Source organism: Phymastichus coffea, unplaced genomic scaffold (assembly GCF_024137745.1).
Source record: "Phymastichus coffea isolate CEN01 unplaced genomic scaffold, Cenicafe_Pcof_1.1 PCOF00067, whole genome shotgun sequence".
Taxonomy (NCBI): Eukaryota; Metazoa; Arthropoda; class Insecta; order Hymenoptera; family Eulophidae; genus Phymastichus; species Phymastichus coffea.
The window spans coordinates 189,406-216,094 of record NW_026706878.1 but is presented as its reverse complement, the minus strand read 5'-3'; the positions used below and the strand labels follow the sequence as shown (position 1 = coordinate 216,094).

The window sequence follows — 26,689 nt, the reverse complement described above, 5'->3', positions numbered from 1 at the left end:
ATCTCGTAATGAGCCAAAGATTCATCGAAGACGACAGGTGACTGTATTTCGAGAATGTTCTCCATTGTTTCGTTGAAAGCAGAAGCAGCAAAAAGAAAAAATTAGGCAATTTATTTTCCACCTGGAACTACTCTTAACCCAAGACTTTTTAGGAACTTTATGCTTTGACGTGTTAAAGCTTTCGCTTTCCGATGACGATTGATGACTGGAGTTCGTCGTGTTGACGTTTTCAATTTCAGTCGACGACTGATGATGGGTTTGCATTTTTCAATGCTTATATAGTCCCTACCACTCTTTGAATCGTAAACAATTCCCATTATACGCTTTTGAGGTGTAATCTGATGGTTATGACTTCACCGCGAAAATTAATTAAATTTCCGTCTTGATCGACGATGCGTAATTGTAAATAATCTATAGACTTTTTCGTAACTGGAAGATAAATCACGCGAGAGGGAATTTCAATAATTTTATATCCAGGCGGTACTGCTGGAAAAAATTCGTGAATATCGTGAACGGTGTTTCCGTTCAAGTAAGCTCCAGCGGTTATATTACACTCGACTCTCACAGCGTTCACTCTGAGAATACTGACGGGAAGATCAGAGTTGTGAGAAACGTTTGCCTCTAATGTACGTTGTGAAAAACCCAACAATCGTCCGATAGAATTTTGCGGACGAAAATCGATAGGTTCGGAACACTTGATTGTACAATGCAAGGTGTTGTTGTTTGGTTTCAAACTAAATATTATATTATTATTATTATCAGTACGGAGAGGCTGCACAGCTTTGCGAAGAAATTTATCAGTGTCGTCGATCTCGTAGGTCCCGACAGGTATGTCGATAATTTGATTTGCGACGTAAAATTTATTATTATGTACGTCGATATTAGGTATCGAGTTGAACGTTAGAAACTCGACTAAGCCCAACTTGTAATATTTATCCTGTGATAGTTCGATTGGTGGGAAATAGTGCGCTTCCAACAGTGAAGAATTACCCGAGAGCGTCAGAGTTAACGAATCCTTCATGACTGTGTGAACATGACTAGCGATATTTTCACGTTGCCTTTACTTTTATACCCTCGCACAAAAACTGTAAGCAAAGATGACCGCATACGTGAGAATTGAAATCTTGATATCTTTTCGTATTATATTTGATCTCGATATCGCCAAGATACATCATTAAATCAATAGGTGGTCTAAGATCTCCAAAGCTATCGAAATATGTGACGTTTTTTCCGATTTTGCGATAAGCCACCCAGTGCGTTCCTGTTCCTTCGACGCCGTCAAGATTGACTATAGCTGATTCGTGATAATATGGTCCAGAACTCGGTAAGTCATTTCTCATGAAGACTCCGCGAAAATTTGGTATACTCAAAACTTTTGCATACTTCATCAAGTCGGCATTTGTGAGGGCTCTATCCGGTAAATTTATTTCGAACTTTTTTTTTTTTTCAAACCTGATCCCAGATAAGGTTTGAGATAAAGTCCATAGCCTTTTTTATAAGGTTTGAGATACAGGCCTTTTCCCAGAGTAATGGTCTCCATCGTTTTGTTGTGTCTCTTGTTCTCTTCCAATTGCTGTTTTGCAGACTTTGCATCGTTCACGGCTTTTGCGATTCCCGCGGCGCCACCAGCTAGAGCGCCAGTTGCACTCAAGCCTGCAAAAAGTGGTATGAGGAAGGGCAAAGCTCCACCCATCTTAGTTGATATTGGCAGAATTCGTGGAACATTGATGTTTGCTTTTCCACCAGCTTTTTTAACGGTTGTACGAGCTTTTTTCAAAGCAGAACCGATGACTTTGCGCGCACATTTACCCTTGGACCATTTGAATGTGGCCGCTTTGATCACGCTTTTCAAATTAACTAACTTTTTCGTTTTCTTGCGTCCTTTCGTCTTGGTTTTCTTTCTTCTCTTCGCGAGACCCATACCAAACTTTGATTTTAATTTCATGGCGTTAGATATAGCGTAAGCAGCTGCTTTCTCATCAAAACTAGAATCCTTAGCGAAGACTCTTTTGATCGCTTTTTCAGCTAAAATGTTGTCTGCGATATTTCTAGCCTGGATATTTTCTCGATTTTTCGAGTACGCTATATCGTGTTGCTTGCAAGCTGCGTCGAGAGGATTGATTCCTGGATCACCGCGAGCTAAACGTGTCTGTAACTTAGTTCCTGGTCCGCAATATTGATAGCCTGGAATATGGAGTTCAAACGGAAGTTTATTAATGATATTATTGACGAATCCTCGTCCTTTCTTTGCTCTTTGACGTTTGCATATGATCATCCCTCGACCAAGTCCAACACACGACTAACGTTTTAAACTATAAAAACAGGTATATATATAGCCATGTGGTCAGTTATCGTTCGAACTCTGTCTCGTGAGTATGAATTTCAAGAAACAAACTGTGAAACTTCCCGTAGAAAATTTTGACGTCATCGTGCGGGAGGATAAACAACCAAAGCGTCACGGAGATTTACTGCCGAATAGCATCAGAGCTATTTTTTGTGGTCCGTCCAACTGTGGCAAGACCAACAGTCTTTTGGCGCTTATCACTCACCCCAATGGCGTTAGATTCGAAAATGTTTACGTGTACTCGAAATCGCTCGATCAGCCAAAGTATAAATTATTGGAAGAGATGTTAAAGCCGATAGACGGAGTGAAGTATTTTCCGTTCAAGGAGCACGAATCCGTGATCGATCCCGAGCATGCATTGCCTAATTCAATTATGATATTCGACGACATCGCCTGTGAGAAACAGGACAATGTACGCGCTTTCTTTTGTATGGGCAGACATAGGAGCGTCGACTGTTTCTATCTCTCGCAAACGTACGCGCGTATTCCTAAGCATCTCGTGAGAGATAACGTCAATTTATTGGCAATTTTTCGACAAGACGAAGCAAATATGAAACATATATACGACGATCATGTGAATTCAGATATGACTTACAATCAATTTAAAGAACTTTGTGCAAAATGCTGGTTGGATGATAAATATGGGTTTTTAGTGATCGACAAAGACAGAGCTATAAACTGTGGAAGATATCGAAAGGGCTTTGATTGTTTTGTTATAAATATATCACGATAGTAATGCGGTACACAGTCTCTCGATGATCGTCGAAGCGTTAACATGGCTGATCATCAAAGGGAAAAACATGTGCTTACTCAACTCGTAAAAGCGCAAGACGCGATAAGACGAAAATATAGTTTATTGAAGCATAACCGAGAGTATACCGACGAAGTCTTGAATAAAACATTCAAACCAATAGTCGATCCTCTTAAAGTCATAATAAGTGAGAAGGAACAAAAAAAAAATCTTCCCCCCGAAACTCCCGTTACAGTTATTAAAAAGCCGAAATTTCTAAACAAAAAAAAATTAAAATACGAAATCAATTCGGCTGATAATGTCGATAAGTACGAAACCGCTCAGTCTACTGGCGGAGATAGCGATGCTACTGTCACGCACAATACTACACAATTTTATAACAGTTTATCCGACGAACCGAGCGAGGATGAGCATTTAGCTGGCGACAAGTACACGAATGCATTGGATAAAAGTGATTCGAATTTTGTGGACTTGATTTATGGAGTACGTAAAGAACGAAATGGATCATACACGCTTGGTAAATCTACGGTGATTTTTGACAAAGATAATGTAGACGTCGATGATTTCAAGTACCCAAAAACACAGGGTTTGATGGAGTTACTGGTTGCAAATCAACCTGATCAAAGTTTAATCACTTCCAATGATCTCAAGAGCTACAAAGAAATCTTGGAGATTTCTAATATTCATAGGAAGAAAAATAATCCAAACGAGGCTATACGAGCGCACAATAGTAATAAATTCAATAACATAATTGGTCCGTTATTTGGTTTGACTAAAAAAAATACAAAAGGAGGCGAGGAGCTGCTACAGACGACTGATACGTCTTTGCCTACCTACAAGATTGCTCGAAACAATACTTCTATGGATTACATATACTGGGATGATCCGAATGAGCTCGTTGATCGTCTTCGATTGTTATTGGCTGAGCAATCAGCTGGTAACAATAATCACATCAACGAAATTCATTCGATAATCGAAGAATTACGCGAGGGTGGATATATATATATATATATATATATATATATATACAGGGTGGGCCATTTTAAATGACCCAGTCGATTTTCTCGGAAACTATAGGGGTTAACGAAAAATAGTTCAGATGAAAGTTGCCCAACTTTGAGAAGGACATATCCCTGTGACCTTGCCTTTGACCTCTAAGGTCATGTTCAAGGTCATTTGAAGGTCAACTTTGTTTTTTTAAATAGGAACCCCTATTTTTGACCCCGGATTTGGAAAGAGCCGGAAATTCTACGTTTAGATAAGGTAATATGTATGGGATCTGCATGAACCCCAAGGCCATGTACAGGTTATTTTTCCGGCTCGAATAATCTGGTACGCCTAAGGTTAAGCGTAAACTCTTCAAACAAGTTTCTTCAACTTTCAAGGGTACATATCTGTATGACCTTGCCTTTGAACTTTCAGGTTATGTTCAAGGTCATTCCTCCTTCATCTTCGGTTACAGACTAAGCTTTCGTTTTTATGTTTTTCTCATTAAAGAATTATGTAGATATTGATTGTCATATTCTGACATCACCAAAATCATCCAAAATTCAGATGATAATCTTAAAGTTATTATTAGTATTTTGTAATTACATAAAATCACAATGATGTTACATGTGAATTAAATATTCATTGCAAAAAATTACTAATGCAACATAATACTACAAATGTATGAAAAATTCTTCAACGTAACAAAAACAAAATAACATCAATTCCTTTACGTTCCAAATTTTGGAAAATCATCAAAAAGAAATTAATCATGAAATTTGAGTAATTTTTCAAATTTTCTATTTCCATCAGTCTTGGAAGTTCCGATTGAAATTACCTGATCTTAATTTTGTTTGAGTGATTGAAACCTCTAAAAATGCCTGACTATCAGCCGAATGAGATTATGCATATGTTATTAGTTTTAGGGACTAGTCATAACAATTATCGTGCTGCAGCTAAACTTTACGCTAAACGCTTTCCTCACCGACAACATCCAGATCATAGACAAATAAGTCGCATAACTCAGAGAGCTTGTCGTGGATGTTTGGTTAGGCAACGCAGGCGTCACGTGTATGACGCAAATGATGTACGTGTTCTGGTTGTTCTTGCAATCATTCTTGATCACCTTGATCCTCATACCAGCAGTCGCCGAATTAAAAGAGGGCATGGTATAGCAAGAAGAACAGTTTTAAGAATTCTCAGAATCCTAAAATATCATGCTTATCATATTACTTTGGTCGAGGAGTTACAATCTGCACATTTCCAACAGCGAATTGCGTTTTGCAAATGGGCCTTACAGATACAGAATGATCCAATTTTTTTCAACTATGTCCTTTTTACTGATGAAGCTAAATTTCAAAGTGACGGAGAACTTAATAGGCATAATTGCCATTATTGGTCGAATGAAAATCCTCATTGGCACAGAACTGTGAATCACCAGAGGCGTTGGAGCCTGATGGTTTGGTGTGGAATCATCAATGGTTATTTGATCGGTCCTTATTTTTTTGAAGAACGTTAACGGAAATAGTTATTTACAGCTAATAAGAGATCAGTTACCTGCAATGATGGAAGATGTTGATTTACATACGCGACAAAGAATGTGGCGTCAGCAGGACGGTGCAGCACCATATTTCGCTTGAATTGTACGGGCTTTTTTGGATGAAAACTATAATGGTAGATGGATTGGACGAGGAGGTCCAATTAACTGGCCTGCAAGTTCATCTGACCTCACATCCCCAGACTTTTATTTATGGGGCTATTTGAAAAATGTTGTTTTTGAACAGTAGCTGACAACTAGAGAAGACATGCAGGATCGCATTCGCCGAGCATGAGCTCCCATAACAAGAGAAACTTTGCTTGACACTGTGCGCCATTTCCAGAGGCGGTTTGACTTATGTCTCCAAGCAAATTGAGGTAACTTCGAACATTTGCTTCGAGGTTAAATGAATGATATTTAGAATATGCTTAATAAATGACTTCGTAAATATCAGACATAAGTTGTATTTGACCTTGTAATCCTCTGGAACAATAAAATAAACATTATAATTTTACTTTGTTCGAATTTCGAACCTTGACCCCACTCATATTACCTCATCTAAACGTAGAATTTTCCGCTCTTTTTGAATCCGGGGTCAAAAATAGGGGTTCCTATTTAAAAAAACAAAGTTGACCTTCAAATGACCTTGAACATGACCTTAGAGGTCAAAGGCAAGGTCACAGGGATATGTCCCCCTCAAAGTTGGGCAACTTTCATCTGAACTATTTTTCGCTAACCCCCATAGTTTCCGAGAAAATCGACTGGGTCATTTAAAATGGCTCACCCTGTATATACTAAGAGCACACCTATCGTTCGAGCATTATCAAAATGAACGTCGACGTGTTCGGACGTAAATATAAAGAGCAAGGAGTTCCCGGTCTTCGCGGTCCGCCTGGTATTGGGTTCAAGCTCACGAGCGAGTACCATTACGATCTAGAGAATAAAAGATTGGAAAATCTTGCTCCTCCGCGGAAGGCTAAAGATGCTATAAATTGGGAAACTGCGGAAAACATCGTTCAGATGGCAATCAAATCTACGAGAGACGTGATCGCACGATTAAGGAGTGATCTTGAGGATTTGGATGCAATTATTAAAGAGGAATTACCACGAATAAAGTCAAGTGTTGAAAATTTAGAAAACAGTCGATTAGATGGAAGCGGTGGTGGAGGAGTTGCACAAACCAACGAGACGTAATTATCCAAGACGAAAGTACGACGTTCGAGGTATCGATGAGACGTGGCAAGCCGATCTCGTCGATATGCAGGCCTATTCTAGACAAAATCGCGGCTATAATTGGCTTCTCACGATAATTGATAATTTTTCCAAGTACGCGTGGACTGTGCCAGTGAAAAGGAAAACCGGTCGCGATGTGACAGCGGCCATGAAATCTATTTTAGCGAAAGGTAGACGGCCAAAGAATCTTCATACGGATAGAGGCAAGGAATTCTACAATACAGATTTTCAAGCTCTCGTGAAAAAATATAATATCAATCTGTATTCTACCAATAGTTCGCTCAAAGCTTCGATATGCGAACGATTTAATCGCACGTTGAAGAACGCTATGTGGAAAAAGTTTAGTCTCCGTGGGAACTACAAATGGTTCGACGTACTACCGGAGCTCACAGCTGCTTACAATAATCGCAAACACAAAACTATTGGTATAAAACCTATCCAAGTTACAGCGGCGAATCAAGCTCAAGTATTAAAAAAATTTATACAATACGTGGGAAGAAGAAAGCCAAAGTTCAAAGTTGGCGACAAAGTCAGAGTGAGCAAAGCGAAGCAAGTATTTGAAAAGGGATATACACCAAATTGGTCAACGGAAATATTTACAATTGTGCGCGTGGCACCAACAAATCCAACTACTTATCATTTGAAAGATTATCAAAATAAGCTTATCCTAGGTGGCTTCTACGAACAGGAACTTCAGAAAACCAAATATCCCGACATCTATCTAGTGGAAAAGGTTATTAAGAGGCGTGGTAATCGAGTTTTCGTAAAGTGGTTAGGATTTGATGATTCGCACAATAGTTGGATAAATAGAACCGTATTGTAGAGAAAAAAAAGAAAAACTATGTAGATTGAAGAATTAATAAATAAACACACACACACACATATTTTGATTTGAAAAAAATATAAAGGAAGTTTATTCTCTTCTTTTTTTTTTTTCTTGTTATGCGTACATTGATATACATATATTTATGCAGTTGTAAATTCTATACAACCATTACCCTTATGGCTGAGAAATAATTTAAGTTTATTAGCGTAATCCGACATATCGTTGTACAGCTTTTCATTCACGATCAGCGCACTCGATACCTTGTTTGGTAGAAACAGCTGAAACTCCTCGTTCACTTCGGCTACGATTTTTGCACCGTATCGTGTTTCAACTTGTTTGAGTCTGGTGATCATATACTTGAATTCTGTGTCCAATTCACGAATCTTCATAGTGGGTTTGAATTGATTACAAGCTAAATTATTCAGCTGCGCGAGATCCATCTGTAGAAAAAAACAATGATATTTAAACTCAGTCGACTTGAAACAAAACACACACACACACAAAATCACAATTACCTCGTGTAATTTTTTTATTTTTTTCTAATTTTATCGACGAACCGAGCTTCCAGTAACTTTCTTTTCCTCGGTGCAAGTTGACTAAGAATGAAATTCGAAGACTGCTGCTCGCTACTCGTCGTCGTCAACGTTGCTGGTAACTTTGTCTCGATGAGAATGAGCTGCGAAGCCTCGGGCGTCGATTGATATAACCCGTCCCCCACTCCGCTCTTTTTCGGCGACGGCGGCTCGACAGCGGCGGCGGCGGCGGCCGGCGGCTCGGCGGCGTCGGCCGGCGGCTCGACGGCGGCGGTCGACGGCTCGACGGCGTCGGCTGGCGGCTCGACGGCGGCGGTTGGCGGCTCGACGGCGTCGGCCGGCGGCTCGACGGCGTCGGCCGGCGGCTCGATGGCGGCGGCGGCGGCAGCAGCGACCGTTGGCTCGACTGCGATCATTCCCAACGCCTCTATCCGCCCCTCCCTCTCCACCAACGGAATGCCGTAATGGCCCCAAGGAAGCGTATCGGTGGTTCCGGGCAGCAAGAAGCGTTTATCGTCGTGCGCGCTGAGCGCGATCTTTGTTTGTCTCTCGCTGTACAATTGATGATGACGCGATCTGATGAACTTTTGCTGTCGGCTCATAATCACATTTTCTCGGAGACATTTGACGTAGTCGGCGAACGTAATCGTGGTATTCAGCACCGAATTCTTGATCCCCCTTGCCTTCTTTATCGCATCTCTATTCCGAACTCTCACGCTGTACATTTTGCTTCTGAGTCCCACGAACTCGAGCATGAGCATTCCGGCGTTCTCGTCCTTCATCTTGCCGACCACCTTCTTATTGGCTCTGGGAATCGCGAAGCGATTCGGCTCTGGAAAATCCGACGTATCGAATTCGTGAATATCACGACGCATGACCTCGTACATGTCTACATTGGTGATCTCCTACACGAGACTGTCCGTGTCGGTGTACAGAAGCTTGCAACGCTCCTCGCCAATGGCGGCACCGAGCATGTAGTCGTAGTGGAATCGATACACGAGCGTCTTGGACAAGTCGAGAACAGCGAGACCTATGTAAATGGGTTTTCTCACGGTGATCTCCGTACGCAACAGTTGAATCGCTACCAGTTCGTCGTCGAAAATGTCGCTACTGTGGAAATTTGGTCGAGCTATCAGAGCCTCGGCACCGTATCGCCCCTCCCACTTGTTCACCAACTTCACGTCGATGTGTTTCTTCTCGTTTTCCATGGTCTTGCCGTACACCGCATTGTTGAACAGTTTGTACAGCATTTTTTCGAATTCGTTTGCCGCTCGCTTACGCAACTCGCTATTCAAATCGATGTACGTCTTGAGCCATGGGCTCTGCTTAAACTTTAAAACCCGATGTATCTTCGCGAGGTGCAAGCCATGCCCTATTGCTTGTTTCAGAGCTCTATAGTGGATTACGTAACGCTCCTTATCATGGAGAGTCGTCATGAGCTTTTTCTGCTTGGATCCCGGAGCGGCTTTGTGCTCCGGACAAAATGGCATATCTCTGTGCGCATCGTGAATTTCTTCTGGATACTCCAAATCCACCTCGAGTATGTAACCGAAGGCTGAGTCATCGGGAATATCGAAGGAAAAGTTGGCGGTGGCGTCAATGTCGCACCATTCGAAATCACCGAGTGGAAGTGGCTCGGTCATACTCCAACCGTAAAGGTTATTGACGTCAAAATACATCAAATATTTGTCATCTTTCTGTGGATCGTAGTTGTCGTCGTCGTCGTCGTCGTCGTCCATGTATGGATTGTTCGCGGCAGCGTACCTATTACAACACTGGCTAACTCCACCGCGAATGCCGCGCTCGACAAACATGAGCATGTCGATATCCGTCAAGAGCTCCAACCTTACACCCGTATACTTCAACATGGCGTCCCAACTCAGTCCGGGCGTCGTATAGTAGTGGGCCGGATCCAAACGATACGCCGTTCGACACTTGGCTCTGAAATTTTCAAAAACTTCGGCCAACAAGAGAACGTCCGTCTTGAGATACAAATCCGAATAGTGGCCGAGATCGGCGATGTCGAACGTTCTCCAAACGTTCTCCGCGTGACTGTACTCCTCGTCGCTGATATCCGAATCGTACAGACTGCTGTAAAAATCTTGCTTTCGTGGAAGCGTCGTCGTCTCCTCGAGTTTTGTAAACGACGACACATAGTCATACGGAAATACACCTTTTCTCTTGAGTAGGGCAATCTGCGGCAGTGTGTATCCGTCATCTTGCTGAAAATGTCGCTCTAGAATATCGTGTTTTTCCAAGTACGACGATAGTTTGTCGAGCGAGGACGCCATAAATCGAAACGAATCGACGAAACGCAGCTTTATATCGGTACCTTCCACGTACTTTGTAAAAGATATGTATTTTTCCTTGGTTTGAGGAATGAGGCTCACTCGACCGGGAAATTCGTTCGCGATTTCCCGGATAAATAGATGCGCATCGTATCCGCTGAGATTGTGAAAAAAAACGGGTATAGTTCGCGATTCTTGATAAGCAATGTTACACGTGCTGTGAGCAGCTCCACGATACTTTCCCGTAAAGTGACAATGATCGCGAACTTTTCTATCTTTTTTTTTTTCATTCTCGACAAAAGGCCTATTACATATATGACATAGCGTAGCACGAAGAAAGCTAATTGCCTCTTGGAACGTTAAATTTTCCATAGGCTGCGGGCTTCTGTACAACTCTTGCAGATACTTGGCCAAATCGTGAAGATTGCGAACGAACCACTTGGCCGGACCAACGTCATCGACGGTTTTCTGTCTGTAGCTTCGATAACGCGAAAGAGAGTCATCGTAGCTACACTTTACAAAAAAGCCAACGCTGTACGGTTTGTGACGTTGATAGATCCGCTCGTCGTTGGACACCGCTTCCAAGAGACTCTCAAAATCGGCGTACACGACGAACGGTATCGCGCACTCATTTTTAAAGTTTTCAAATTGTAAATATTTATCCTTGACACTGGGAAGCACAATTTTACACATATTCACATTTTTACAGTCGATCTCGTGCGTTTTCAATCTCTCTTCAGTTAGAAAATAGTGCAAGCAACGATCGCATATATACGACTTACATTTGCGAAATGACAACTGTCGATACATCAATCGAGATAAGTCTTTTATCCAAACGTAGTGCACTTTGTATGGTATACTGGGACGTTCCATTTGCTGCTGCTGCTGCTGCTGCTGCTGCTTTTCGTTTACATCGATATAATAATTTTCCACTAGAAGAAGATTCACATGCCTGTCTTTTTTCTCATCGGTCAAATGTTGCGGCAACACATCGTAGGATCCATTATTCAAATTTAAAAAGTACACGTTCACTGAAACGTTGTTTTGCTTTTCAAATTTCACGATTTCTTTCGGGTGTACCGGAAATGATAGATTTTTGAAATTATATTTATCTTGATGAGCAGTATAGGCAGTGACACGGCATGCATTCCTTGCGACTGGATGTAACGCCGAAAGGATGGCCCATTTGAAGCATTCGTTATCGTTGTTCCGCACGTTCACACAGGCTTTCTTATTTTTAACAGGCTTGGGCAATTCAACGTAAGAACCAACTCTCATAGGATTGTACTTGCTGATATTTACGGTTAAGTTTAATATAACGCGAAGAGACCAGCCTGAGTCTTGCTCTTGAAATTCTTCCGTGCTCTTACTAATTGGTTGTAAAACGTTTTCGACGAACCACTCGTCTATGTCTGTGGTTAGGTATATCGGCGCCATCTTCGTATTGAAATGCTTCACATCGAGCTTTTCATCGCAATTATTCTTTTCGACTGCATACTCGGCATCCAGTACGGCATTAACTTTTAAATAACTATGTTTCTTCAAGGTCTCCTTAATTTGAGCATGGAATAATGGTTTGGCATGCCTCAAAAACGCATTCAAATCCAGATGTTTCAGATTGGTTATCACACCAGTCTTTATTCTGCCTTTGAACGCACTATTGATGTCGTTCCAGTGAACTGTTGAGTCTTGAGCTGGATTAACAACAGCCGGTGTAGTGGTAGTAGTGGTAGTAGTGGTAGTAGTGGTAGTAGTGGTAGTAGTGGTAGTAGTGGTAGTAGTGGTAGTAGTGGTAGTAGTGGTAGTAGTAGTGGTAGTAGTGGTAGTAGTAGTGGTAGTAGTGGTAGTAGTAGTGGTAGTAGTAGTGGTAGTAGTAGTGGTAGTAGTAGTGGTAGTAGTAGTGGTAGTAGTAGTGGTAGTAGTAGTGGTAGTAGTAGTGGTAGTAGTGGTAGTAGTAGTGGTAGTAGTGGTAGTAGTGGTAGTAGTGGTAGTAGTAGTGGTAGTAGTAGTAGTAGTAGTGGTAGTAGTGGTAGTAGTAGTGGTAGTAGTGGTAGTAGTAGTGGTAGAGGTGGTAGTAGTAGTAGTAGTAGTGGTAGTAGTAGTAGTAGTAGTGGTAGTAGTAGTAGTAGTAGTGGTAGTAGTAGTAGTAGTAGTGGTAGTAGTGGTAGTAGTGGTAGTAGTAGTGGTAGTAGTAGTAGTAGTAGTAGTAGTAGTAGTAGTAGTAGTAGTAGCCGGTTCGAGACCTTCACCAACTACATCTAAAATAACGAGAGGTTCGTATATGGATTGTTCGCTATGCTTGCTCACCACAGGTTCGGCAATCGATGAGGTGGCAATGGGGGGCTGTGCCATCAGCCTACTCGTTTAGCAGATGTAAAACGCTTCTAATCATGCACATAGCTGCCTGCAGCTTCTGTTTGCCAGACACGATCAAGCTAGGCGAACGAGAAAGCTCATCGGCTTTGCGCAAAGCCAATGAACCCAGTGTCAACCATCTTTCGATGTCTTCGACACTAGCATAACCTGCATTCGCCAGACGATGTGCGCGCAAGAGCAACAAAGCTGTGTTCTTGAAATACTCAGCCATGATGCTAGTTACTCAACTGAGCAGATTTGACAAATCCATCGCGTTATATTCATTACTCGTCAATGCTGATTGGTTGGAAAAAGTATAGAGGGGGGGGGGGGTGAACGATTGTGATTGATCGAAAAATTATAGTGGGGCATCAACAAGTGCAAGCTCAGTATAAAAAGACATTCATTCGTCTGTATTGACGCAGTCGTCGACGTCGATTCCTCAGTTACTACGATGGATTTTGTTGTAGACGTACAGGGCTTCAAAACTAGCTTAAACGAATTCGTATTCAAGGAGATTGCTGTTTGTCCTCTGGAAGAAGATCCAACTCCATCGGTGCTTCTGTTTAAACCACCTTACCCATGGGAGTGGTTATTAAAGAAAAATCAGAGTGAAAACCGGTGGTTAACGAGAAATTTTCATGGTATTCCGTGGGAATCTGGCGATTTACCGTACGACGATCTTGGAAAAATAATCAAAAAAACACTTTTTGGAGCAACTATTTTTGTCAAAGGTCTTGAAAAAACAAAATGGCTGAGAAATTTGTTGACCAATGCACAGTAAGTGTCTTTTCGTCGCGTATCATCTTAAAGAGAAAAAAATGATATCTAATGATTTTTTTTACAGAACGACTGTGGTTAACGTTGAAGATTTGGGTTGTCCATCACTCAAGAATATTTCAAACGATAGCATTTCCGTATGCAGTAACCACAACGCGTATCTATCAAATCCACCGTGTGCCTTTAAAAACGCGCTGGCTATCAGTAGATGGATGCTCGCTCGCAAAAGTCGTGATATGTAATTTGATTTTTTATATCTAAGTTTGAAAATAAATTTTAAAAATTAACGTATCGATCAATCCTTGTTTTTACTCACTTATAATATATATCTATATATATATATATATATATATATATATATATATATATATATATATATATATATTAAATTTTAGAAACAAAAAAAAATATAACATTAAAATACAAAAAAATATTAGATTAAAAGAAAAAAAAGTACACAAACATTTTTTAAAAATAATAGGAACTTTATTAAAACCAAACAAGAACTAATTTACGCAAAATAAGCACGAACGCGTTTGCTAATAGTTTGACGACATATTGGACAATCGTCAATTCTTGATGCACATTCCATGCATACAGTGATATGTCCACAAGGTAAAAAAAGTACAGCGACCCTAGCATCCAAACATATCTTACATCTCGTAATTTCAAGTTGACGCAAAATATTGCCTATATCTCGCTGAGACTTTTCAACCCTTTCGCGAATTTTATTCATTTTTTCATTTTGTTTATAGATACTCTTCTTATAACCGCGTACAAATTCTTCGCAAACAGATACCATACCAACAGTTGCATTTGCTATGGTTTTCGAAGCACATTTCTCCGTCAAATGTAAATCGGAAAAAAGCTTTGTAACAAGACTCTCAATCGATAACGATAACGCAGGCTCGTCTGTACTCGAAAGTGGGCTAGTTGTTGCGCACGCTGTTGCTGCCCGATACTCGAGCTTATACGGTCCACAAACATCTTTACTTTTTCTTCGAGGAGGAGGTACCGGTACGGGGCTCAATCCGATCGGCACATTGCCGCAACTTCTGTTACGAATGAAAAGGCAGCCGCCATCCCAGCGCTTATGTTCCGTCATAGGGTCGTCACCTTCTTCCCAACGACAGACTTCCATACCACATTCAAAACAGCGTACTTGATCGATCTGCCCCGTATAATAAAAGCCGGCCGCAGCAAGATCTGCTGGTCGTATGTGTGCGCATGTCCATTGAGACGTGAAGCTATCCAGCCTCGCTTGCTCAAATCTGCACAAATAAAAAAATATTTAAAAAATATATAAAGTATGTTCTTTAAACAATAAAACAAATAATTACCTATAGTCAATCTCGTTGGAGCTCATTGTAGAATGTTCGTATAACCTTTTCTCTTTCACACTTTACACTAGTTCACTCTGGATGCGAATGCGACTGCTGATGAGATGCAGCTCATTTTTATAACGGACGATTAAGATTTCCCCCCTCCATTCTCCATTAAAAAAAATTCCATAAATGCCATACATTCCATTCATTCCATACATACCATACATTCCATAAAAAAAAAAATTCATTTAATTTTTATGAGTTATACATACACGTGCGCGCGCGCGTGCGTGTATGTGTATGTAAAGCATACAACTTGTGGGGAATTGACTCAACGGCCTATGCGAGTGACGTCATTTAAAACTGTCGCATATACGCACTGATTTTTTAGAGACATTTGTTGTTGTTGTTTTTAATAATTAATTGTCTACATCTAATACTCTATAAGAAAAAATTAGTAACATTATTTATCGAATTTTTTTCTCGTAATAATCTTTCGGTAATAGACATACAGGAGAATCGAACCTAGCCTCCTTTGCATCTATACGACAGTGGTCTACCGTCTGAGTCATTGTCGCTCTTTCTAAAGATAGTGCATACTAACTGTATATTACTTTATGATTTAGGAAAAAATTATCATTTTTTTAATATTATTTTGTACACTGATTTAAACGAACTATTTTTTAATTTTGTATATTTTAAATATTATATTGATTAACTAATTAAAAAAATACTTTTAACTAATTAAAAAAATAATTAAAAACTAATTTTTAACTAATTAAAAAAATACTTACCTTATACTTACCTGCTCGTTTCGCTGAAAATGGAGGGGGTAAGAATAAAGAAAAACACAAGGTTAAATTTATTCGTAATTTCAAATTGTTATTGTTTTTAGTACTTACCTTTGCGGCTACGATATATTTGCACATACGTTTGAATAGCACTTAAAAGTGCTGATTTATTAAAAAATTATATAAGTTTTTTATTAAACAAATAGTTAGTCTATGTTATATTTAACCATACGTTTGAATAGCACTTAAAAGTGCTGATTTATAGAAAAATAATATAAGTTTTTTATTGAAAATTTAGCACTAATATATTTGCACATACGTTTGAATAGCACTTAAAAGTGCTGTTTTAAATTTATCTGATCTGATCATGATATCGATTAACTGTCGGGATTGTACAGCTTCGTCAACTTGAAAAAAAAGTGGCCCAGAAAAGGGCCGATCGTTCGTTCGCTGCAACTTGTCACTACCAACGGCTTGCCACCACCTACTCTTCTTCCGTTGCGTGAGAAAAAAAGAGCGTATGCGCTATCGCGATCCTATATTAATACACATTGGCGTCTTTTCTCCGCACTAATCACATTTTCTTTAGCTACTCCCACCACTAATTATGATCGTCTTATGCGCGCGACAAAATCAGTGCTATCGCGTAGTCTCGCGTCCCTACTCCAAAATCTTCGACCAATGACCAAAACGCGGCAAGTGTTTCAAAAATGAATAAAATTCGAACGCCTTGCAACGATACGTCATTGTGATTTTTTTTGTCGTGAAGTTAAGTTCAGTGAAGAAAAATGCAGCGTGAAAACGATAAAGCAGTGAGTGATGAATTGTTGGAACAATTGTTTTCGCCGGACAATGTGTCGTGGCAAGACGCACTGAATGAAGCAATCGAGGCGTTGGGCGAGGACATAGATCTTTCCGAAGATGAAGTCTTACAAGAAGCAGCGGTGGACGAAGTCGTCGTTGAGGAGCCGCGAACACATTCGCCGAGGAGTAACGGCGACGACATCCACGAAGCGGCAACAATACGGATGCCGCTAACACCTCCACCAACGATATTATTGTAAGTATCATTTTTTTTCATTCTCTTTTACTCTCTCTCATTCTGTTTTTTATAATATAAAGAACAAAATCATTAAAATGTAAATAGATATGTTCTTATTATTATAAAATTTTATATATAATTAATACCATTATACTAATAACACAATTATATTTAAATTTTATTAATTTATCAATATAATGGTATTAGTTATACATAAATTTTTTATAATAATAAGAGCATATATGTTCTTTACATTAAAAAAAGAGGTTCTGTTCTTTTTTTTCATTGAATAATATTGTATTATTCGTTATATAATATGTATGTACGTGTATATATGAGAGAGAGTATTTCCAATTTTAAATTTAATGTCCCTTTCTCTCACGTAGTTAGAATTTCTTGTTTTGTTTTTGGATCGCGTTTTTTTTTTTTACGATGTCTGGTTTTCGTCGTCGTAGTCGTTATCGCTGTTACTCTCATAGTTTTATTATACATGTGTTTCCTATTACAGCAGGCATCGGTCGCCACTTGAATCACTGCCACCGTCTCCAAGCTTGCGATTGCTACCAACGGTGAATGTGTAAGTTGAATATTGTTATATATATATAAATAAATATATGAATTAATTTTTTTCAATTAAAGAATCTTTTTTTTGCAGGTCTGATGACGATGACGACGACGACGTGGAGATGGTCTGCGAGGTGATTTTCACGCATCGACCACCACCATCACCATCATCACGACACGTGACACACGTCGACCTGGTGACGCCTCGAGCAGCACCTGTGATCATCGACATCACAACGCCACAGCAGCCGCTCTTGGTGAACTTAGTTTCACCAGAGATACAAGAGACGCCCTGCCGCCAACGAGAACAGGTATGATTTTTTTCTCTTTTCTTTTTTTTCTAATCGGCGGTAGTATGTTCAAAGTTTTTTTCATTTTTTAGTTGCAGGTCGACGACAACAACAACAACATGCCAGTATGCGAGGGCTGGGAGTGCGTATACTGCGCCGCTGGTCGCTGCAGTCGGCAGCCGCAGTGGGTGGAATCACCACCGCAGCGCGGCAGCAGGCGGCACGTAGATCGAAATGGGCCGGTCAGATACATGGTGCGCAGATTATTTACATCGAGGTCGTGCAGTCCCGAAGGTTCCCCTGCTGTGCGCCAGCCTTCTAGATCGCCGTCGCCAGGTCCCTTGAGTAGACCTGCGAAATCGCCTGTAACGGCGCTCATGCAGGATCTCCACATCACGGGGAAAAAGCGCCTGTGCGTCATGGACGAAACGGTCGACGGCGCCCCGCGCTATAAAGTTGCCAAGTTATTTCCCGCTGATCACGACGACGACGAAGACGACGAAGACGACGACGATGACGATGATGATGGTGACGATAACTAAGCGTCGGTTTTTTTTATAAATTTTTGTACATTTTTTATATTTTTTTTGTATTTTTTTGTACATTTTTTAATATTTTCTTGTATTTTTTTATATAATAAATAATTATTAATAATATATCTTTTTTATTTCACCGATCAGACACACACACACACATACACACACACGCGCGCCCACGCGCACACATCGAACATAAAAAAATTATTATTCGTTATATACCAATTATAATAAATATTTATGTATAATATTTATTATAATTAGTATATTTATTAAACTTTATTATCATTTGTATGTATTAGCGCTTGGGCCCTCCCCAGCAGCAGCAGCAACCGCCGGCGCCGCCGCCCCCCCCGCACATATCAATCGCGTGTGTAGCCAGTATACACAATACGGTATTGCCCGTGGTAACAGTGGCTGTAGCTCTAGCGGTAGAGCATCGGCCTGCGGATCCGGAGGACGCGCGTTCGATCCCCCGATCCGTCCGTTTTTTTTCAGATAAATCTAAAAATTTTTAACACACGCGCGCACACGCGCGCACACACACACACACACACACACACACAATAAGAAAATCAAAACGCGAAACACAGAACGCGCGCGCAGTGCATAGGAAATCAAATCAGTGGGAGAGGGGGAAGTGCTGCAGAGAACGCGCACGCCACATCAGATCAAGCCACATCAGATCAACTCAGTAGGGGAGGGGGGAGTGCGTAGAACGCACCGGTATAACTCAGTAGGAGGAGGGGGAGGAGGTGATGCGCGCATAGGAATCAAATCAGTGGGAGAGGGGGAAATGCTGCAGAGAACGCGCACACCACATCAGATCAACTCAGTAGGGGAGGGGGAGTGCGTAGAACGCACCGGTATAACTCAGTAGGAGGAGGGGGAGGAGGTGATGCGCGCATAGGAATCAAATCAGTAGGAGAGGGGGAAGAACGCACGTCACATCAGATCAACTCAGTAGGGGAGGGGGGAGTGCGTAGAACGCATCGGTATAACTCAGTAGGAGGGGGGGGAGGTGAGTCGACAGCGCACGGGCCGATCGGGAGGGGGGGGGGTGAGGTGAACATGCACACACCTCAACTCACACTCTTCAACTCAGTGAGCTAGTACCCCTCTGAGTTGATGCCCCTCTAGTTTACCTACTCTAAAATTTTTCTTTCAGTTTTTATCCGAAAATAGAATAGATAATATAAATAAATAAAAAAACTTAGCACAGGCCTCAGTATGTGCACCTCCACCTCTCTCACACTCTTACACGCACTACACAAATCTGCTCCCTTCACGCACGTGTCTGGGAAGCGCCAACATGTCGACAAAAGGAGATCATTCAAAATGTAAATGGGAGCAGGACTATAGAGTGCCGTCATATTGATAGGCCGATAGTGTTCGAGTGAGCGCCGCCATTTTTAAACAAGAGGAATGATCGAGATAGTTTATTTGATCGATGTTTTCGATTTCGAGTTTGAACATTGGTCGATGTTTTCAAATAGAAGTTTGATGATGAACGACAGTTCACAGTTTTCAGTTAAAATAAATTCACAGTTCGTAGTTCAGTTAAAAATGTTTGAGAGCAACATGCAGCTAACAAAAGAGGATTTTACATCTAATGAAGTCATTGAAGAATTCGAGATTGGAGACAACACAGTGTACGTAATATGCAATTGTTTTTCTATTATTATTAATTATATTAATTAATGTGCTTTGAAAATTTAATTTTTATTGTGTTGTATCACAACGATATCGTTGGCTATGTTAAATTAATTAACGCCAATGCACATTCGAGTAAAGCATCCAAATATATGAAATTTGTATGTAGTAACAGCACGAAAAATGTTCAAATTATAGCCTGGAACCACTTGATTCCTAAATTGGACTTGGTGAAAGAACTTGGATCAGTAAATGTTGCCATTTTATTTTTATTTTTATTTTACCTAATGATTTAACCTATCCTATCTAATCAAAATAAACATATAAAAGCTAATGACTTTAGAGTGCTACCATTATTGTATATATTGTATAAATCAATTTTAATATTATTTTCTTTCTTTTTAAATGAGATTGTTCATGTGACGTCCGTTAAATGTGTAGCTATAAAGAATACAGCATACAACAGTGGAAATGTTAATTTTGAGCTTCTTATCAAAGATTCTTCAGAAGTTAAGGTGTTTGGTTTATATAATGCTGTTGATGTTGATTATAAAGCCATCAAGGAATTATCAATTGTTGAAGCTTATGAAAAAGTTGGCAGTTTTATGAGTAAGTTTTTGATTTTTGAATTTCAAAAATATTTTAAAGAAACTATATTGTATTTTTTATTTTTAGGAATTGAAGGCATTGTAAAAACAGAACCTGCCATATTCAAATCTAAAGAGTTTTGTACAACTGTTGCTTCGATAACTGATACGTTTCATTTCATCGAATTTAAAATTACTTTTGATATCAACAATGATTCTTTTAACTCTTTTAAACGTAAATTTTTAAAAGGCATGTCGGTAGAGGTCGTTGGTTGTGTTGAAAAGTTTGGAACTGGGGGCCTATTCTGAAAAAAAATTTTGTGGTAAATCAGTTTGTCACTTCAGTTTACCACAGAATTAATCACTTTAGATGTGATAAATGCTTATGACATGTGCTAAAATTTTTTTTCAGAATAGGCCCCGTGCTAAAATTTTTTTTCAGAATAGGCCCCCTGGTCCAGTCATTCTTCGCGTCGACTCAATTGATCATATTAAATTATTAGATAGACCTAGAATAGCACTTTCTAATATTCTTACTGGATATCGATCTAAAGAAATTAATTAATTAACAAATGTTTACTATTACTCTGTATTTTGAAAATTATAGTTATATTACATATTTTTTTTACATGTCAAATCAGTTTATAATGATTAAATAATAAACATCTTTGTAATACAAATAAAGAAATTTTTTATTCATTTAAAATAACGTATACATTTTTATTATAAAAATATGTTTTTAATTATGATATATATTAAATATTAATTTATGAAAATGAACACATACATTAAGTTTTATTTCTCTTATAAAGTTAAACCAATGGAAAATGTTCGAAAAAATACCTTAAACAATTTCAGGTAGAAACAATGATTGATGATAATGGAACCATTACATTGCGTCGTAGAGATATTGGAAAATGAATTCTTACGTCCCAATGCACTGAGAAAAAATAATGGTTGGTTCAACGTATCAGCTGTTCATTCAACTAATCCGCTGTTCACTTGACTGGTCCTCTATCGGCTCAATTGCGCGAATGATGATTTTACAGACTCGTCTGTTGAATTGGTAGAATTCACTATGATAAAATAAGCCAACAGCAGAGTCTGTTGTTTCGACATCAATTATGTTGTGTTAACGTCACATATGTTAAAATATCAGAACCTTGTTGAATCAACAGAAAACTTGATGTTATGGCTAAAGACCTTAGGTGGTTAAAACGAATGCTTCTCGTAAGTTGAAACAACTGCAAAAGTTTTTGTTTCAATAGCATTGATATCGATTTAACTTAATTTTTATTGAATCAACTAAATATTTTATTTAATCAACTGAAGTTTCAAAAAAATAATAATTGTACCGCTGTCGGCGTCTATCTGTCTGTCTCTCTTTCTTGATTATTCTTACTTATATACCTCATACACACTCATATTAGTTATTTATGCGTTAGTAGCGTAACGGGTGCCATATTACACCGGAGGAGAGAATGTTTTCAGCGCGGGATAGTATGAGAGCCGAGGCAGCGAGCGTTTACAGAAAATGCCCAACTCGAAATGTTACGTATTGTATGATGTTTAATTCTTAATTGAATAAATTATTTTGACAAACATATGGAACCATAGTATTTTTTATCCGTTCACACGTCAATTTAGTTATTTTCTATCCCTTCTGCTCTAGAAATTTTAGAGCAGAAAAGTTGGTAACATAAAGCGACACTAGGTGGCTAATCTTAATTTACTATCTTTTCTGCGAGTGCATAGAAATTCTTTCCATTAGTATATAAGAAGCCTTAAGACCCCTACTATACAAGAAAAATGGAGAGTTGGCGAGTAACTCTCCTGATCGTTGCGAGCGTTTATATATGTATGCGTTAGGAATTGCGTGCGAAATAATCTGTAGTCTTCTATATGTTTAAATTTGTATTCTGAGTGTATGTGGAGTTTATAATAGTCTGATCTGATCTCTCTTCCCCCTCTACCTCTCCCTCTCTCCCATTTCAAATATAACATTTTATTCAGATTAGAAAAAAAATTTTATAGAGAATTTAGTTCGTTAGGTTGATACAAAAAAAGTTTTAAATGAATGAACCAATAACCTTACGTTAAAGCAAGCCATGCATGACATCGACTCAGCGGAGGTTCTGTCAAATGAACAGAGTACATGTATCAATTCAACAGAAGGGCGTCTGTAAAACTGATATATCGGGTGTCTTGAAACAACGAAGGAGTCTTTGTTGCTCCATTTTAACAGAGCGTCTGTTGTTGATTCAACCATACTTATTTCTCAGTGTGGATATGAAGTTGATAATCGTTTTGTCGTACCATATGCTCCAATATTGTCATTAACGTTTAATTGTCATATTAATTGCAACGGTAGTCGATTTAATTAATCGAACCGTTCGCGATTCTGCTTCTCGCGCGTTAGTTCTAACAGCTAAGAGAGAGAGGGGGCGCGCGATCTTTTGAATAAGCAGTTACGCCTCAGCTGTGAACGTGAATTTACCGCCGATTTGTATTGCACTTTGTTTTCGCCGAATTATTAGTTTTTTGGGACAATTTCGTGCGTGAGCGCTGTTACGTCTCGTGCATCAACTACGAATAGCTAATGAATGAGACGTTCCAATATGTTGACTAGTGGTCGGATATGTCTCACTTATAAATATATGTGGAAATGTATGTCTGATGATTGTACTACCTTTAATTGTTGATAAAATGTAGCAGGCTCTAACTGCTTGTTGGATTGTATGAGTGTAGCAGGCTCTAACTGCTCGTTGAATTGAATAAATATAGCAGGCTCTAACTGCTTGTTGAATTGAATAGGATAGGTTTGAATAATACTTGCACGATATTACTTGTAACAGTCGCGAGTTTATTAATTAAAATGATCACCAATTGTCGGACCGGTGTGTACGGAGTTGAGTCTTACAGGTACTTATTGACAGACTGACGGACTACTGATCAACTCCGCTCGTAATGATGTTCATTGCTTTTTATATGTTAATTTTCAGGTCAGTATCGAATTGTGACATTTTGTTTTTTGCTGAATATACATTCTTGTGCTCGGTGGCTTTATTTCGGAGTGCTATTTGTTTCGCGTTTTGTCAGCTTTCTGCTGACGTGTGAATATTTTAGCAGTTTTGAATTTCCTGAATATGCATTTGTTACAAAAGAAGATGTGTCGTAAGGTGTAACAACTTTATTTCGGAGTATCATTTACCTCGCGTTTCGTCAGCTTTCTACTGACGTGCGAATAGTTTTAGAAGCTTTGAATTTCGCGAGTGTGCAGTTGTTACAAAAAGGATGCGTCGTAAGACGTAACAGCGCAACGGTATTTTCGAGATAACCAGTAGCAGTGCAAAAGCAGCAGCTTTGTAGCTAATTTGAGGCAGATCGAGGCAGCGCAGCTGATAATAGAGGGGCAGCAGCAATTGAAATTTTTGCAACAACAATTACGGCTGATCACCGTAATTGCACCGCATGGTAGGTGCACCTTCCGTCATATTAAGCGAAACAAAATACATTCGATATTTTGTCTATTCGTGATAGCGTTATATTTTTTGTATTCGCGTCGTGCGTTAGTTCGCGGTAGAATTCAAATCTACTCTCTCTCTCTCTCTCTCTCTCTCTCTCTCTCTCTCACCGAACATAATTAAATTGTAAAATCCTATTTTCGTGCGTCAGTCTTTCGGCCCAATAAAGACTGTAGTGATTTTTTATTAATTAAAGTCTGTTAAATTTATTCACCGTTTTCGTCATTTGATTTTCCTGGTAGCTTAAGTATTTGAAACAGGCTTAGGTTTTAATCCAATTACATCTAGGGGATTAAGAAGATTAGGAGTAAAGTCGCTCACACTTAAAACTCATCAAGTGTAACAAGACACGTGACTTAAGGTGAGTTCAACTCCGATCGATAGAAGACAACTAGGATAAGTCATCTGACGTTAAGGTGAATACACGTATTATCATACGTATTTAACGGAGCGGCGGTTTGCTCTGCATCGTGGGAGTTTGTTCTTAAATAAATTTCCCATTTTCAGATTTATCTCCCCCGTTACATAATGTGGAAATTTGTTCAAGTATCAGGTCTGTTAAATATTTACATAAATATCTTTATAAAGGACACGATGCAGCATCAGTGATAGTTACACATTCTACAGATGGATCGGTTATTGATCATGATGAAATTACTCAATTTATACACGCTACGTAGGACCAGCAGAAGCAGTTTGGCGTATTTTATTTCGATCACTTCATGATAAAAGTCACGTAATTTTTCGTTTACCTGTGCATTTACCAAACTATCAAAATATAACTATTCATACGGATCCTGTTGACTTTGAATCGTTAGTAAGGGAGAATACCACAGATCTACAAGTATCAATGTTGATGAATTATTTCGATTTAAATATTAGAGATACTAAAGCGCGACAATTTTATTATTCTGAAATTCCAGAATATTATACTTTTAAAAGAATTCAAATTGATGGGAAAAATGTTAAGCGATGAATTGAGAGAAAAAAAAATTAATTGTATTGGACGAATGTATACTGTTAATCCAAGTCAATATGAATTATTTCACTTAAGAATTTTATTGCTCCGTATAAAAGAATCTACAAGTTTTGATGATTTGAAAACTGTGAGTGGTGAATTATAGGAAAGTTTTACGTCAGTATGTGTAGCTTACGGAGTTATAGAAAGCGATCATGAATGGACAAATGCTCTACGAGAAGCTGCTGCTTTTATGATGCCAATGCAACTTAGAAGGTTATATGTACGAATTGTATTACACTGCAATCCTATTGATCTAATTAAACTTTGGAATGATTTTAAAGATCAATTATCCGAAGATTTTATTTGTAAATATAGTAGAAATGAAAGTTATTATAAAGCTATTACGGATATACATTATTTATTTGAAAACGAAGGTAAGAATCTCGGTGACTTTTCACAAATACAAAATTTAATGCAAAATTTTAGTGTACTATTAATTGATAGGGTATACGAAAATACAGAAAACTATTCAACTATAGGTCATGAAAGATATGCAGAATTGAATGCTCAATTTTTTTGTCGATTTTTAACGCGTTTTTTTCGGGAATGGGAAATTTAACGCTATTTCAGAATCTTTTTTCAAAATTGCGATTGATTGCGTTATAAAAAAGTTATAGCCAATTAAACAGTAAAAACCTGAAAAATTTTGCGAAAAATCAAGTTTACGAATTGTTTTAGCAATGTTACCGCTAAAAAATCATCAATCAAATATGATCAAAGGTGATCACGACTATCAAAGTATCTCCAGGAATTTTGGTGGAATTTTTGAACCACTTCTTCCAACAAAAAGGTGGCAAAATAAAATAAATCCATAAAAAACATTTCTCATTTTTTATTTCGGAAACCATTAAGTTTAGATAAAAAGTTCATTGAACAAAAAAGTCTTAAAATTAAACGAGAAATACGCCTGAATTTTTTCAGAATTTTTCGAGGCGATTTTTGAATTTTCGGAGAATACGGAAAATCCATTTTTCGAAAATCATCTCCAAAAATTCTAAAAAAATTCATGCATGTTCCTTGATGAATTCTAAGACTTTTTGTTCTATAAACTTTTCCTCTAAACTCAATAGTTTTCGAGATAAAAAGTGAGTTAGGTTATAATCCTAGCAGCGTTAATATTTTTGATACAGAATAAAGAACAGCCATTCAACCATAATATAATAATGTTTTGCCTTTTTATGTGTATACAAGTGCAGTTTGTATAGCGTATACTAATATACACATATCAAAAAAGCAATTCAGAAAATTGTATGTGAGCTCATTTTTATTACTTACTAGTCTCTTGTTATTTTGAGACCATACAGTAAATCGAATCGAAAAGATTATTTTTGCTTTCTAAAGTCTAGGTTTGACAAGAAGCATTGAAAACTGTAGTAATTATTTTCATTAGGTATTTTTATTATTTTATATAACATCTCGCAAAAACGTAAAAGACGTTCCACTCGCTCCCATGAAATGTACGAAATTGATACTTCAAACAACACTTACGATGATATAGTTACCCTTCCAAATCCTGACAATTCTGGTTCTGATGGATCAGATTTCGATACTGATTCGGATGATGAAATTTCTAATATAACGTACACAGAAGCTTGTAAAACATATACTGAAACTAAAATTAAATTAGAAAGAACGCATGAACTCCAGTGGATGGAAGGAGAAAAAAAGCATAATGATAATTTGAAAGACAAAATTTTATTGAAAGACTCGGTAAAAAATAAA

General features: G+C 38.6%; 1 protein-coding gene across 1 annotated transcript in view; it reads right to left on the bottom strand.

The window, feature by feature from the left end:
* Positions 1–23,155, bottom strand: part of LOC131667522 (kinesin-like protein CG14535) — a 260,611-nt gene extending 237,456 nt beyond the window's left edge. The window contains exon 1 of the mRNA XM_058940989.1: positions 23,112–23,155. The gene's annotated coding sequence lies outside the window, so the exon portion shown is untranslated. The remainder of the gene's footprint in view (positions 1–23,111) is intronic.
* Between the last annotated feature and the right edge of the window lie 3,534 nt (positions 23,156–26,689).